General features: G+C 43.3%; 1 protein-coding gene across 3 annotated transcripts in view; it reads left to right on the top strand.

Moving 5' to 3' along the window:
• The window catches only part of THPO (thrombopoietin), a 248356-nt gene that overhangs the window by 219583 nt on the left and 15157 nt on the right, over positions 1 to 13616 (top strand). The gene's annotated exons all lie outside the window — the stretch shown is intronic.

Raw genomic sequence — 13616 nt, 5'->3', positions numbered from 1 at the left:
CATCAGCAATGTAGTAGTCCAAATAGGTATGTCTCTTACATCTTCTCTTGAAATGTATTTCTGGATAATGTTCCCAAAATGGGGAATGCAGCATTGACTTGGTGACTCTTATTTACCTGAAATACTTAAGATGATCTGATCTTCAACATCAACGCTTTCCTCTATGCTGTTTTCACCACTGACAGCAAGTCACACAATATTTTTCTGGTGGGTGTTATCTGATGTGCAGTGTACTTTTTGTTGACTTTATAGTCATTTTGGAAAATGCTCAGTACTGAGAGAATCTCGTGAATCATAAGGACAATGTCAAACCTATACCTGACCTTCTGATATTAGGATCAATTGAAAAAAGTAAAACCTTCAGTTCTTCATCAAGTGAAGATATCAAATCAGGCTACATATTAACATACCATTAAACAAACAAACAACATTCCTCCTATCCACCCACTCAAGAAAAGTAAGTGAACCTCCTTAAAATTAGTCCCAAAGTCACTAACATCCTTGTTGTGCTGAAACTCAGGATGTAAGAATTCAAACTCCGCTCCTCCACTGCTGTGAAAACATTTGCATTAGAAGTTTAATGGCTCCCAAACAACGCTTCCATGGCATCTTTCCCAGTGCATTCAGAACCAAACACAACCCCACTTATGAAAAAAGTCAAAGTCGACAATGACAACTTAACCACCTGCAAACTTAGTATGCCTTAGATAGATCATCGAGAATTGAGTCAACAAACAAATAAAAGAACAAATTTGATGACAACTACCTCGTTACAGGCTACCAGTCATGCTTCGGAGTAAGTGACAGAACTGAAGATAGCTTCCATCCAAGGTATAGTAAATGCACTTAAAAAAAGACCGTGCCTCCTGCCTTGTGGTCCTTCTTGAACTCCTGCCAATTGTTGAGACCATCAACCACCAGAAATCATGTTGCCTTGCATGGTAATAAACACTTTCATAATTCTTTAAATGTCCTCATTCCTCTCCTATCAGTAGCGGTGCATTGAGGTTCACACCTTAGATCATTTTTGATGCACACTGCTTTTCCACTACATCGAGCCTTCCCAACCAAAATGCAACTGAGGAATTAGTCTTCGAAGGACCTTACATTTGTTCTTTCGGCACATAAAAAGACATGGCTCCAAAATAAATGGGCGTAACCAAGTATGGCAACAAATGGGTGGATGGGTGTGATTGCCCTCCAATATAAGGAAACAGGATAAGAACACTTAGTTGAAAATATCCTTCATATTAAAGTGTAGTTGAGTAAAATATGTAAGAATATTTACTCCTTCAGAAATTGCACTGAAGTATACTGCATTTGAGTAGTTATTATATGAAAAACCTGCAATTGAGTGAACTGCCAGTTCTATTACTCCATCATAAAATGGCTCTTCAGTTTGTGTAAGAATATTTGTTTTCTAACAAAATTGCTTATGAGTGAGTTTTGCAATATGATTTGCTCTATGACTAAATTTCTTTGAGTAAATTATGCAACACTAAATACTCGCTGTAAAAACTGCATTTGAGTGAACTGTAAACTGGAGTTCTTGGTACGATTGCAAACACAACAAATATTTCTGGAAAACCTACTGTTGGAGAAAGAAGGAACCTTTACCTATGTAGGGAGCAATTTTACCTCTGCTAACTTTAGGAAAGCCTGTATAAAAAGGGCCACTGTGAAAGCTGAGGCAACTAGCAAAGGATTCTCAAAGTTCTCGCACCTCTTCCAGTCAGGTGAATTCACCCAACTCCTCTAAATTTTTAGGACAAAGGTAGACTCCATCCGATCATATGCAGGAGAATCATGGATCTCTGAAAACCATTGAAAGGATGTTGGAATCACACAAAGGAAAGAGGGAGTAAGAAACAACTCCATCTTGCACAGTCAGTACCCATAATATCTATAGTAATTCACTGTGCTTACCTGTAGACACAGCAACAATTCTGCTAATGCAACCTGGGGTAGCAGATGACTACTGGATGCAGTTAGTCAACACCATAGATACAAGCGGCATAAAACAATTCAGACAAAAAAAAGTGCTGCCTAAAAATTCCAACCAACCTTTTCTGGTCTATAAAAAAAAGAAGCTTCTGGACATGAAGGCCCAAGTCCAAGCGGTGGCTGGGGTTTGTTTCGGCATGCTGAGAATGCTGCGGAACTTTCTCCCCCTGCTCTCAGTCCCCTACAGGAAAACAGTGGTCCAGGCCCTGTTGGTGTCCAGACTGGACTATGTTAATTCCCTGTATCTGGGCCTTCCTGAGTATCTTCTGGGATGATTACAGGTGATTCAGAATATGGTAGTGAGGGCCATTTTTCTGTCAGGCCCTAGGACTCATACTACCCAGCTTCTGTCCTCGCTTCACTGGCTTCCGGTGTGGAAAATAATACGTTTGAAAGCCTTGGTCCTGGTTTTTAAAGCATTTCACAAGATTGGAGCTCCCTACCTTAGGGAAATATTTCAACCTTACATTCCGCAGTGCACCCTGAGATCTTCCTCTCAGCTTCTGATCTCAGCCCCAAAGGTCTTGCTCTCCGGGTAGGGGGTAGATCTTTCCAGGCAGTGGCTTCCCGGCTATGGAACAGTCTGCCCTTCTCTCTTAGACAGATTCCGGACCTACTGACCTTTAGGAGGAGTCTAAAAACATGGCTCTTCCAGCTGTGAGCTTCGGTGTAGTGGAATGCTTTGTCTGATGTTATGGGGCCTCTGTTTTCTCAGTGCCAGGACACTCCGGGGAGTAGCCGTGTGCTCTATAAATATTAGAGAACATAACATAACATGAATATGTTCATTAATAAATGTGAGCAAGAGTACATATTTGCCAACTCATCTTAGAGTGGAGGGTGATAATTGTTACATTGATAATATTTTATTAGCATGGAAAAGGTTAAAAGCTGAATATTTAGTAAACATACATGATTTGAAAAAAGGCAAACAGGACAATGTTCCTTCATGGCATACAATATAAAAGCATTGCATTCCTGGATATACAAATTAGGTGTGAAGGTAACAACAACCAATGTCAACAAATGTGCTGAAAAAAACAGCAATATGTAGTATGAAAGATTTTACAATTGTCTTTCCAATGCAAATCATATACTTTGACAGTTAATCAGAATAAAAGAGATTGTTTCTAAATCCAAGGATTATGAAAGGCAATAAAGCATTTTTTGTGACAAATTCAGTGAGAAGGATAGATAGCAAAATGATATTATAACTAGAGTTACAAGTCAATTAGCTCATGTAAGACAAGAAACAATATTAAGAACTGAGCAACAAGATAAACATTCCATCACGAAGAACTGGCTAGTACTTCAAACAGCCAGATTTCAAAAATCTTTGAAAAGGTCCACCCACGCTTGCATACCAGAAGAGAAACAAGTCCAAAAATGGCGATACCATCTAGAAACCAAATACAATAAAAGTTCAAAGAGTTTAGGGAATGTTGAAACTTGAAAGTGTTGCAGTTACAGCAATTCCATAGTCAATGGAGACTAGGCCAATCATCCACATACTGCAAAAAAAATCTAATATTTTGCAACATTGAACACAGCAAACATTTTACATTGCTTGACAAATCCCTGTGGAAAAGCATTAATAGGAAAACAGAAAATACAATGAGAAAACAACATTATTAACAAAGAATACGCCATAAAAATGTGAGGTAACAAGTTGTAAAAAACTTTGAGGAAACAAGACATAATATTAATGAACTCAGATTTGATATAATAGAATTTCACTGTAGGACAAAATGAAACAACTCCTGAAAAGAGGTGTATTTTAGATTTTTTTTTAATGGACTGATACAACCGGGGGGACACACTGAAAACATTGAACTTGGCACTTCACGTGATGAGATGAAAATCTGCCAGTTGTGACAAATTGGTGTTTTACATGTATGCTTTGGATTTGTACATGGTGAAATTTTGGGAGTGATCAGACCTAAAAAGAACGTAATGATATACTGCAAAGATGCTGTTTTTCCACCATTGTTTACTCACCCATAGTATAAAAGTTGCTTAGTAATAGTGAGTGACATTTTCTTGGCTTTCTTTCCTGTCACCTTCATCACAGTCTGAATTATGAAAAACATGTTTGTGAATGTTGAACATCTTAAATGATGACTGTCTTTTGCTGAAAGTACAATGTTTGTGGTGGCACTGAATCAGATTTTAACAATGGTTTTAGCTTTTGCTGATGCTCCTAGGGACATGCCATCGGCATTTGTCTGAAAAATGGCTTTAGAGGCAGTTACTACTTTTTTATGTAGATTTTTGTGTCTCCACAAAGGGGGTAATAATAACATAATATATTTCTGTTTTGCTACTAACTAGTTAATTCTCTTATTTCATTTATTCATTTTAAGCTTACATTGAAATGCAGTTTAGTGAGTGGCAGGGACACAATATGGGTTATTTATTTTTATTTATTCATTTAGTAGGAATTTAGTAGGAATTTTATAAAGAGACCTGGGGTATGAGAGTGCTGTACAATATGTTTAAAACAGAAACAAAGCAATACCAGTTAAAAAAGCTGAAACTAAACAAGTAATCAAAACAAACGGTTCCAGAAAAGTCATCTGACGACAATGTAAGGTGTCTAGTTGAGAGACCATTACACAGCAATATATAGAAATCAGTAAGGTGGCAAGTGTAGCGCAACAACAGGATAAGTTGTTTGGGTGCAATGCTGACTCTTTAATGAAGAATATAATACCCATGGAACAAATATATATATATATATATATATATATATATATATATATATATATATATATATATATATATATATATATATATATATATATATATATATATATTTACGCTCCAAGGTTGCCCATCGATTAAGGACGCACTCGCACTGCACGCAGTATTGGAGCCCTTTATTCGGTACAAACGTGCACCGCCATGCCGAATCCATTTGGCAGCTTACATGCCGATAAGCCTGACGCGTTTCAGAGGTTGATTCCTCCTTCCTCAGAGGCTCGACAGTTCAGTGGAGTGCTTGCTTCGACACGCCCCCATTAAGTAAGTAATTTACTGCACCCTGATGTGCTCCGCAAATGCGGTGTTCGCAATGCTTGCTGGGATTTGTAGTTCGTGTCTTAATTATTAAGCTCTTTATAGGTGCACTTGATGTCTCTGCTGGAAATTTCTCTAAGCCCTTAGATGGGCCTCAGCGGGTGGGGCACGTTTTCAATGCTTCGTTGCAGACCCATAACACAGCCCGGTGGTTCCAAGCTGCATGGCCCCAATTATCGGGTGGTGCGTCCTCTGCGGCCGGACTGCCGCAAGTAAATTTACGCTCCAAGGTTGCCCATCGATTAAGGACGCACTCGCACTGCACGCAGTATTGAAGCCCTTTATTCGGTACAAACGTGCACCTCCATGCCGAAGCCATTTGGCAGCTTACATGCCGATAAGCCTGACGCGTTTCAGAGGTTGATTCCTCCTTCCTCAGAGGCTCGACAGTTCAGTGGAGTGCTTGCTTCAACACGCCCCCATTAAGTAAGTAATTTACTGCACCCTGATGTGCTCCGCCAATGCGGTGTTCGCAATGCTTGCTGGGATTTGTAGTTCGTGTCTTAATTATTAAGCTCTTTATAGGTGCACTTGATGTCTCTGCTGGAAATTTCTCTAAGCCCTTAGATGGGCCTCAGCGGGTGGGGCACGTTTTCAATGCTTTGTTGCAGACCCATAACACAGCCCGGTGGTTCCAAGCTGCATGGCCCCCAATTATCGGGTGGTGCGTCCTCTGCGGCCGGACTGCCGCAAGTAAATTTACGCTCCAAGGTTGCCCATCGATTAAGGACGCACTCGCACTGCACGCAGTATTGAAGCCCTTTATTCGGTACAAACGTGCACCGCCATGCCGAATCCATTTGGCAGCTTACATGCCGATAAGCCTGACGCGTTTCAGAGGTTGATTCCTCCTTCTGACACGAACTACAAATCCCAGCAAGCATTGCGAACACCGCATTGGCGGAGCACATCAGGGTGCAGTAAATTACTTACTTAATGGGGGCGTGTCGAAGCAAGCACTCCACTGAACTGTCGAGCCTCTGAGGAAGGAGGAATCAACCTCTGAAACGCGTCAGGCTTATCGGCATGTAAGCTGCCAAATGGATTCGGCATGGCGGTGCACGTTTGTACCGAATAAAGGGCTTCAATACTGCGTGCAGTGCGAGTGCGTCCTTAATCGATGGGCAACCTTGGAGCGTAAATTTACTTGCGGCAGTCCGGCCGCAGAGGACGCACCACCCGATAATTGGGGGCCATGCAGCTTGGAACCACCGGGCTGTGTTATGGGTTTGCAACGAAGCATTGAAAACGTGCCCCACCCGCTGAGGCCCATCTAAGGGCTTAGAAAAATTTCCAGCAGAGACATCAAGTGCACCTATAAAGAGCTTAATAATTATGACACGAACTACAAATCCCAGCAAGCATTGCAAACACCGCATTGGCGGAGCACATCAGGGTGCAGTAAATTACTTACTTAATGGGGGCGTGTCGAAGCAAGCACTCCACTGAACTGCCGAGCCTCTGAGGAAGGAGGAATCAACCTCTGAAACGCGTCAGGCTTATCGGCATGTAAGCTGCCAAATGGATTCGGCATGGCGGTGCACGTTTGTACCGAATAAAGGGCTTCAATACTGCGTGCAGTGCGAGTGCGTCCTTAATCGATGGGCAACCTTGGAGCGTAAATTTACATGCGGCAGTCCGGCCGCAGAGGACGCACCACCCGATAATTGGGGGCCATGCAGCTTGGAACCACCGGGCTGTGTTATGGGTTTGCAACGAAGCATTGAAAACGTGCCCCACCCGCTGAGGCCCATCTAAGGGCTTAGAGAAATTTCCAGCAGAGACATCAAGTGCACCTATAAAGAGCTTAATAATTATGACACGAACTACAAATCCCAGCAAGCATTGCGAACACCGCATTGGCGGAGCACATCAGGGTGCAGTAAATTACTTACTTAATGGGGGCGTGTCGAAGCAAGCACTCCACTGAACTGTTGAGCCTCTGAGGAAGGAGGAATCAACCTCTGAAACGCGTCAGGCTTATCGGCATGTAAGCTGCCAAATGGATTCGGCATGGCGGTGCACGTTTGTACCGAATAAAGGGCTTCAATACTGCGTGCAGTGCGAGTGCGTCCTTAATCGATGGGCAACCTTGGAGCGTAAATATATATATATATATATATAATATTGAAAAAGGCTGCTGTGACAGCCGAAAATCGTCTTGTTTGCCGGGTCGGAGGAGACCGTATGGGACATTAAATGCTTCATTACCTTATATTCTTCGAGTGTGTGCTCTTCTTCCACGTGTTGTAAGGGTTTCTTATATATATATTTTGCGAGTGATATATATATATATATATATATATATATATATATATATATATATATATTCACGTAAAAAACCATAGGTTTCACACATGTTATAGTTAGCTGGACATTTCACTCGTAAAAAACCTATGAAATTCCCCCGTTATAGTTACTGTAGGCAACTATAACTCACGCGACCGCAATCCTCTGCTGATGACGTCAGATATGACATCACTGTATTTAGACACTTATTTACCCATGTCTTCTTCCATTAATCTTTAGCTATACATATATTACAAATATTTATTTTTCATAAAGACACATATGTCATCAGTGATGTAATATCTGACGTCATCAGCAGAGGATTGCGGTCGCGTGAGTTATAGTTGCCTACAGTAACTATAACGGTGGAATTTCATAGGTTTTTACGAGTGAAATGTCCAGCTAACTATAACATGTGTGAAACCTATGGTTTTTTAAGTGAATTTGCAAGGTTTTTTAAATGCTAATTCGTAACTATAACGTGTGTGAAACCTATGTTTTTTTCAGTGAATTTGTACGGTTTTTTAAATGCTAAATTGTGTATTTTTTTTTTTTTTTTCAGGTTTTGCTATTTAAAAAAAAAAAAAAAAAGTTTTTTTCTCCCTTGGGGGTCCTTCTGTGACCCCCTGACCAAGGCTAGGGGGTCAGGAACTGTCCACTCTGCCCCCTTTTCACGTTCTCCTCCTTTTTTTTTCACCCCCTCAGACTGTGATAGACAAAATGGTGGCCGACACTTCCTGGTTTCGACCGATTCAAATGTTTACCGACATCTAACAACCAATCAGAATTGCGCTCGCGCACGGCAGGGTGCGCGCACAGTGCGCGCACGGTGCGCGCGTATAGATATTGATATGCTTTTAAATGCTATTTTCTCAGGAAATACTGAACAGATTTACACCAGACCTGCAAAAGGCACTTCCTTGACCTCATGGCTACCTCTCTGCCAAATTACAAGTAATTCTGTTCAGCCGTTCGGGCTGTAGCTGTGTCTAAAGGTCCTATGGAAAAATGCATGGGGAAAACGCGTTTTGGGACCCCCCTTTTTTCTCAGCCCCCGCTTGACGAATCACCCCGAGACTTTCAGGGTAGGAGCGGAGCGTAGCGCCCCATTAGTTTTGAAAATTTCGCGAGGATTCGTCAACCGGCGCCAAAGTTATTCAAAATAGAATTTTGAGATTTTCTATGGAAACACGGTCCTAACTATTAACTATCTACTGGCGACCGCCAGTAGATAATATATATATATATATATATATATATATATATATATATATATATATATAAATATATATATATATATATATATATATATATATTTCCTTTCCATATTTAAAGAGCCCATGCACTCGAGAGAGGTTGAACAATGGTGAAGCTTTATTTAGAACACTGCAATCCCAGAGACGCGTTTCGGCACTTAATTGCTTTTTTCAATCTGAAGTCTTGTGGTGCTCAGTTTGAATAATGTATTTTACCCTTCATTTATGTAAAAAATCAAGCAAATACTCTTCGTAATTTTCGCATGCCGGCGTCATGGTAAATGTTCATGTGCACAATTCAGGCTTGCACGGTAAGTATTTGAATATCAACTCTTTGTTACAAAGTAGCAGTCTTAATTTGTTCACCTTCGGTCTTTTTAGCTCTCCCTCATTCCGGCGTTTTTCAGCAGCACCCTGCTCCGAAGTCCCTGAAATTAAGCTAGTAAAGACGGGCCAAATCCACGGGCGCCTGCCTCTCAAGGTCCGAGTTTGTCTCTTAGCAGTGATGGTTGGCTGCCCCTGCCATGTCCCACCTTCAACTTGACAGGCTCGGGGGCTCAACGGCTGCTAAATCACCACTTCCCAAAATTGCGGTCTGCCGTTCAGCGCCAAATCGCAGGTGGTGCATGGAAAGAAGCTACCGCAGGGCGCCTGAACATTTCCAAACAACCTCCTTTGCATATTTAAAGAGCCCATGCACTCGAGAGAGGTTGAACAATAGTGTATATATTTTTTTATTATATAGATAGATAGATACACACACACACACATTTATATATTCACTGGAAAAAAAACAAAGGTTACAGAGATGTTTTAGTTAAGCTCAGATTTCACTCTTACAAAACCAGTGAAATTCAGCAGTTATAGTTACCTGTTCTAACTATTACGTATCCCCCCTCAATGCACTGCTTATGACCTCACATATTACATCACTCATGAGATGGTCAGTGACATTACTGATGATGTTACTGATGACATCATCCAAAGAACCACTCACATATCCACTCACACCCCAATACCTCTCATACACCCACTCCCTCTCATACAACTGCTCACATACCCATTCACAGACGCACACCAGTACTCACACAACCAATAACTCAACCATAGAGCCACTTGCACAACCACACACTCATCAAGTTCATCTTACATAGGCTCGTCAACGTCATTATCAAGCTACATTGAAGTAGATGGAGGTGCAATGATGGTATTGATCAAAGAACAACATGCACATGTAGGTTTGGTTCCTTGCAGAGAAGAACAAAGGACAAATACAAAACAACCAGTGAAACAACTGAATTCATTTGGACACTGCCCCCAGATTGCCATAAAGGTTAACAGTATGTCAATTAGCATCGTGCCAGTCGAAAAGTGTAATAGCCTGTCTCCTGTGCCATGCTTCAACCCCTCAAACACAAAGATATACACGTGGGCTGCTGCCAAACCGTTACAGAGTCAAGGGGCATTCATAGCAACAATGCCACATAAAACAACGTTCGTGCAAGCGCCAATTCATGTTCTTCAAGGAACTTCATCCAGTGCATGCTTAGTCAGTTTTGCCCCTGCTGCTGACATGGGACTTCTATCCCTCAACTATAACCTCCATACTTAATCCTAAATTGAGAGTCAATTCTTGTCGCTATTGCATGGCCTGGGAAGGCTTAAGAAAGAAAACGAAAGTGCAACTTCCTATTACCAAGGACATTCGCCCTGTTGCCCAGCGGCACTGTAGAGTGTCTTTTCACTTGCAAGAAGCCATTGGGAAAGAACTGGAAACGCTGTTGAAGCATGACATCATTGAGCGCGTCACCGATCCTATGCCCTGGGTATCGCCTAGAGTGGTGGTGCCAAAAAACAGGACAGTGGAGGTGCAATACGCATGTATCTTGATATGTGCCAGGCCAACAAAGCAATTGAGAGAGAAAGCCATTGTGGTCGCCATATAGCGGACATGAACATGCAGCTGAATGAAGCCAAAGTCTTCTTCTGTCTTGATCCGAACAAAGGATACCATCAACTCGAGCTGCAAGAGAACTGTAGGTATACTACTACTTTTGACTCATGTTGGTTTGTTCTGATACAAAAGGTTGAGTTTTGATGTGTCATCTGCTACAAAAATATTACTGGATGATATACATTGAATAATTCAACCTGTTCTACATGCTTTTAACTACATTGATGACATAATGGTATTTGGGACAACGCAAAAGGAGCATGACAAGGCCCTTACACAAGTGGTGGTCCAGTGGGAGAGCCTTGCTCTTCTGCTGGTTCCACTGCTGTCTTTATTGTGTTGTGCCCGTCTTCTGTCTTTTTTGTACCTGTTTTCTGTCTCTTTGCTAATGTGCCCATTTTTTCTGTCTTTCTTTTCTTGTGCCTCTGTTAGTTCCTTATCTGTTATTTGTCACTGTTATCTTTTTTTGTTTGTGACTTTCTGCCTGTTCCCTTCCCGCCACTGCTGCCCCTGTGGCCCTTCTCCCCTGCTGCTTTCCCACTCCCACCTCCCAGCTACACCTTTCTCTCCCCTTCCCTATTTAATAGCGGCTGCTGCGCAGCCGCGCCACTGGTGAGCCAAAGGCAAGCCTGTATTCGCCCGTCCGCGACCTGACCGCAACCAGTGCCTGGAACCCTGGTTCTCCGGCCTTCCACCGCTATGCCTCAGCTGCCCTCCTCGCACTCAACCCAGAAAGGAACAACAACTGCCAGCTGTTTACGCTGAGCACCACCCATGGCCAGTTCTCCTGTCATTACTGCCGTTAGACCTTCACCACCGTCCGGACCCGCACAGCCACCGCCCACGCACTGGAAGCCAACCCCTCCGAAGCCCTGAGGTGCATCATCCTCAACACGCGTTCCCTGCATAGACAAGCTGTAGACCTCTTCGACACCCTCTCGCCAGACGTCGCCTTCTTCACAGAAACTTGGACTAACTCCACCTCCGTCCCCAACATTGCCACCCCCATCCCGGACGGATACAAGATCCAGAGGAAGGCCCGCCAAAACCGCCCGGGAGGAGAACTTGCCATCGCACACAAAAACTCACTCCGACTCATGACCTCCAGCTTGAGCGACAGCCCACCCATCACTGAACACCTCCATCTCCATATTCAGACCAGCCCCTGAACGACCGTAAGAGGCACCCTCGCCTACATCCTCCTCAAACTTCGTTCACCACCACCATCACCGACCTCATTGCGACCTCATTGCGCCCCGCGCCATCACCTCCATGGACTACATACTCATCGGAGACCTCAACCTCCACCTCGACAACCTCAGCGATCCCAACTCCGCCACCCTCCTGGACAACTTCGCCAACCTCGGACTGAAACAACTCGTCACCACCCCCACCCGCAAGGCAGGACACACCCTTGACCCCATCTTCGCAGGAGATAACAACATCCACTTCAGCCACACCACGCAACCCCCATGGACGGATCACCACTGCGTATACTTCCGCGTTGACAAACCTACGGGGCCCAAATCTGCAACCCGCCTTCCTTGGAGAAACTGGAGCAAAATCACAGAGGAGCAGCTCAACTTTTACCGTTCATTAGCGGATCGATGAGGTTTAGCAGCTTATTCTAAGGAACTATTTTATGCTTTTAGACTATATGTGAATTTATACTAGTGGGCTGTCTGTGAGGAATTGTGGAGAACTTGAATTTAATTTGTTTAATTCATTTAAATATCGCGTTCTTGCACTTTACTCTGCTGCTTGCACCAATTTCCGGAAAGGAGCTGTGTTCAATGCTCCGGGGACACACATGGGTGGGCTTGCCTACGTTTTCGAGCAGTCTAGCTGCGACGCCAATCACGCCCACCACTCCTCTTAAGGGGCGGATGACGCGGACCCCGCGCAGCTAGACAAGCCTTTTACCGTTCATTAGTGGATCGGTGAGGCTTAGCGGCTTATTGTAATGAACTATTTTATGATTTTAGACTATATGTGAAATTATACTAGTGGGCTCTCTGTGAGGAATTGTGGAGAACTTGAATTTCATTTATTTTATTCATTTAAATATAACGTACTTGCACTTCACTCTGCTGCTTGTACCAATTTCCGGAAAGGAGCTGTGTTCAATGCTCCGGGGGGACTCATAGACAGGCTTGCCTACGTTATCGAGCAGTCTAGCTGCGACTCCAGTCACGCCCACCACTCCTCTTAAGGGTCGGATAACGCGGCCGCGCAGCTAGACAAGCCTTTTACCGTTCATTAGCAGATCGGTGAGGCTTAGCGGCTTCTTGTAAGGAACTGTTTTCGGCTTTTAGACTATATGTGAATTTATACTAGTGGGCTCTCTGTGAGGAATTTTGAAGAACTTGAATTTAATTTGTTTTATTCATTTAAATATCGCGTACTTGAACTTTACTCTGCTGCTTGCACCAATTTCCGGAAAGGAGCTGTGTTCAATGCTCCGGGGGGACACATAGACGGGCTTGCCTACGTTATCGAGCAGTCTAGCTGCGACGCTAATCACGCCCACCACTCCTGTTAAGGGGCGGATTACGCGGACGCGCAGTTAGACAAGCCTTTTACCGTTCATTAGCGGATCGGTGAGGCTTAGCGGCTTATTGTAAGAAACTGTTTTATGCTTTAAGACTATATGTGAATTTATACTAGTGGGCTCTCTGTGAAGAATTGTGGAGAACTTGAATTTAAAGGCGCGCCTAAGGCAAGCCCGTCCACGCCCAGCCGGGACCAGGGACCAGGGACCAGGACCCCTGATCCATTGCCAAAAGGAAAGCTTTCCTACACCTTTGATCAGTTATTTGCATACAGACAGAGCCCATATTCTCCCTGCGTCCATTCAATGGCGCCTACAAATACTGTTAACAAATGCCCCCATTGCCTGTTCGAATTAATCCCTTTTCCGATTATCACCAACTCAAGCCTGGTACTGACATCGACTTTTAATATGGCTTTTCTGAACTGTCGTTCCCTACCTAAACACACTACAGAACTGCACTTACTGCTGGATGAGCAAGATG

The sequence above is a fragment of the Triturus cristatus genome, chromosome 11 (genome assembly GCF_964204655.1).
Source record: "Triturus cristatus chromosome 11, aTriCri1.1, whole genome shotgun sequence".
Lineage (NCBI taxonomy): Eukaryota > Metazoa > Chordata > Amphibia > Caudata > Salamandridae > Triturus > Triturus cristatus.
Note: the sequence above shows the minus strand (reverse complement) of the source record. Positions and strands in the feature narration are given on the sequence as shown.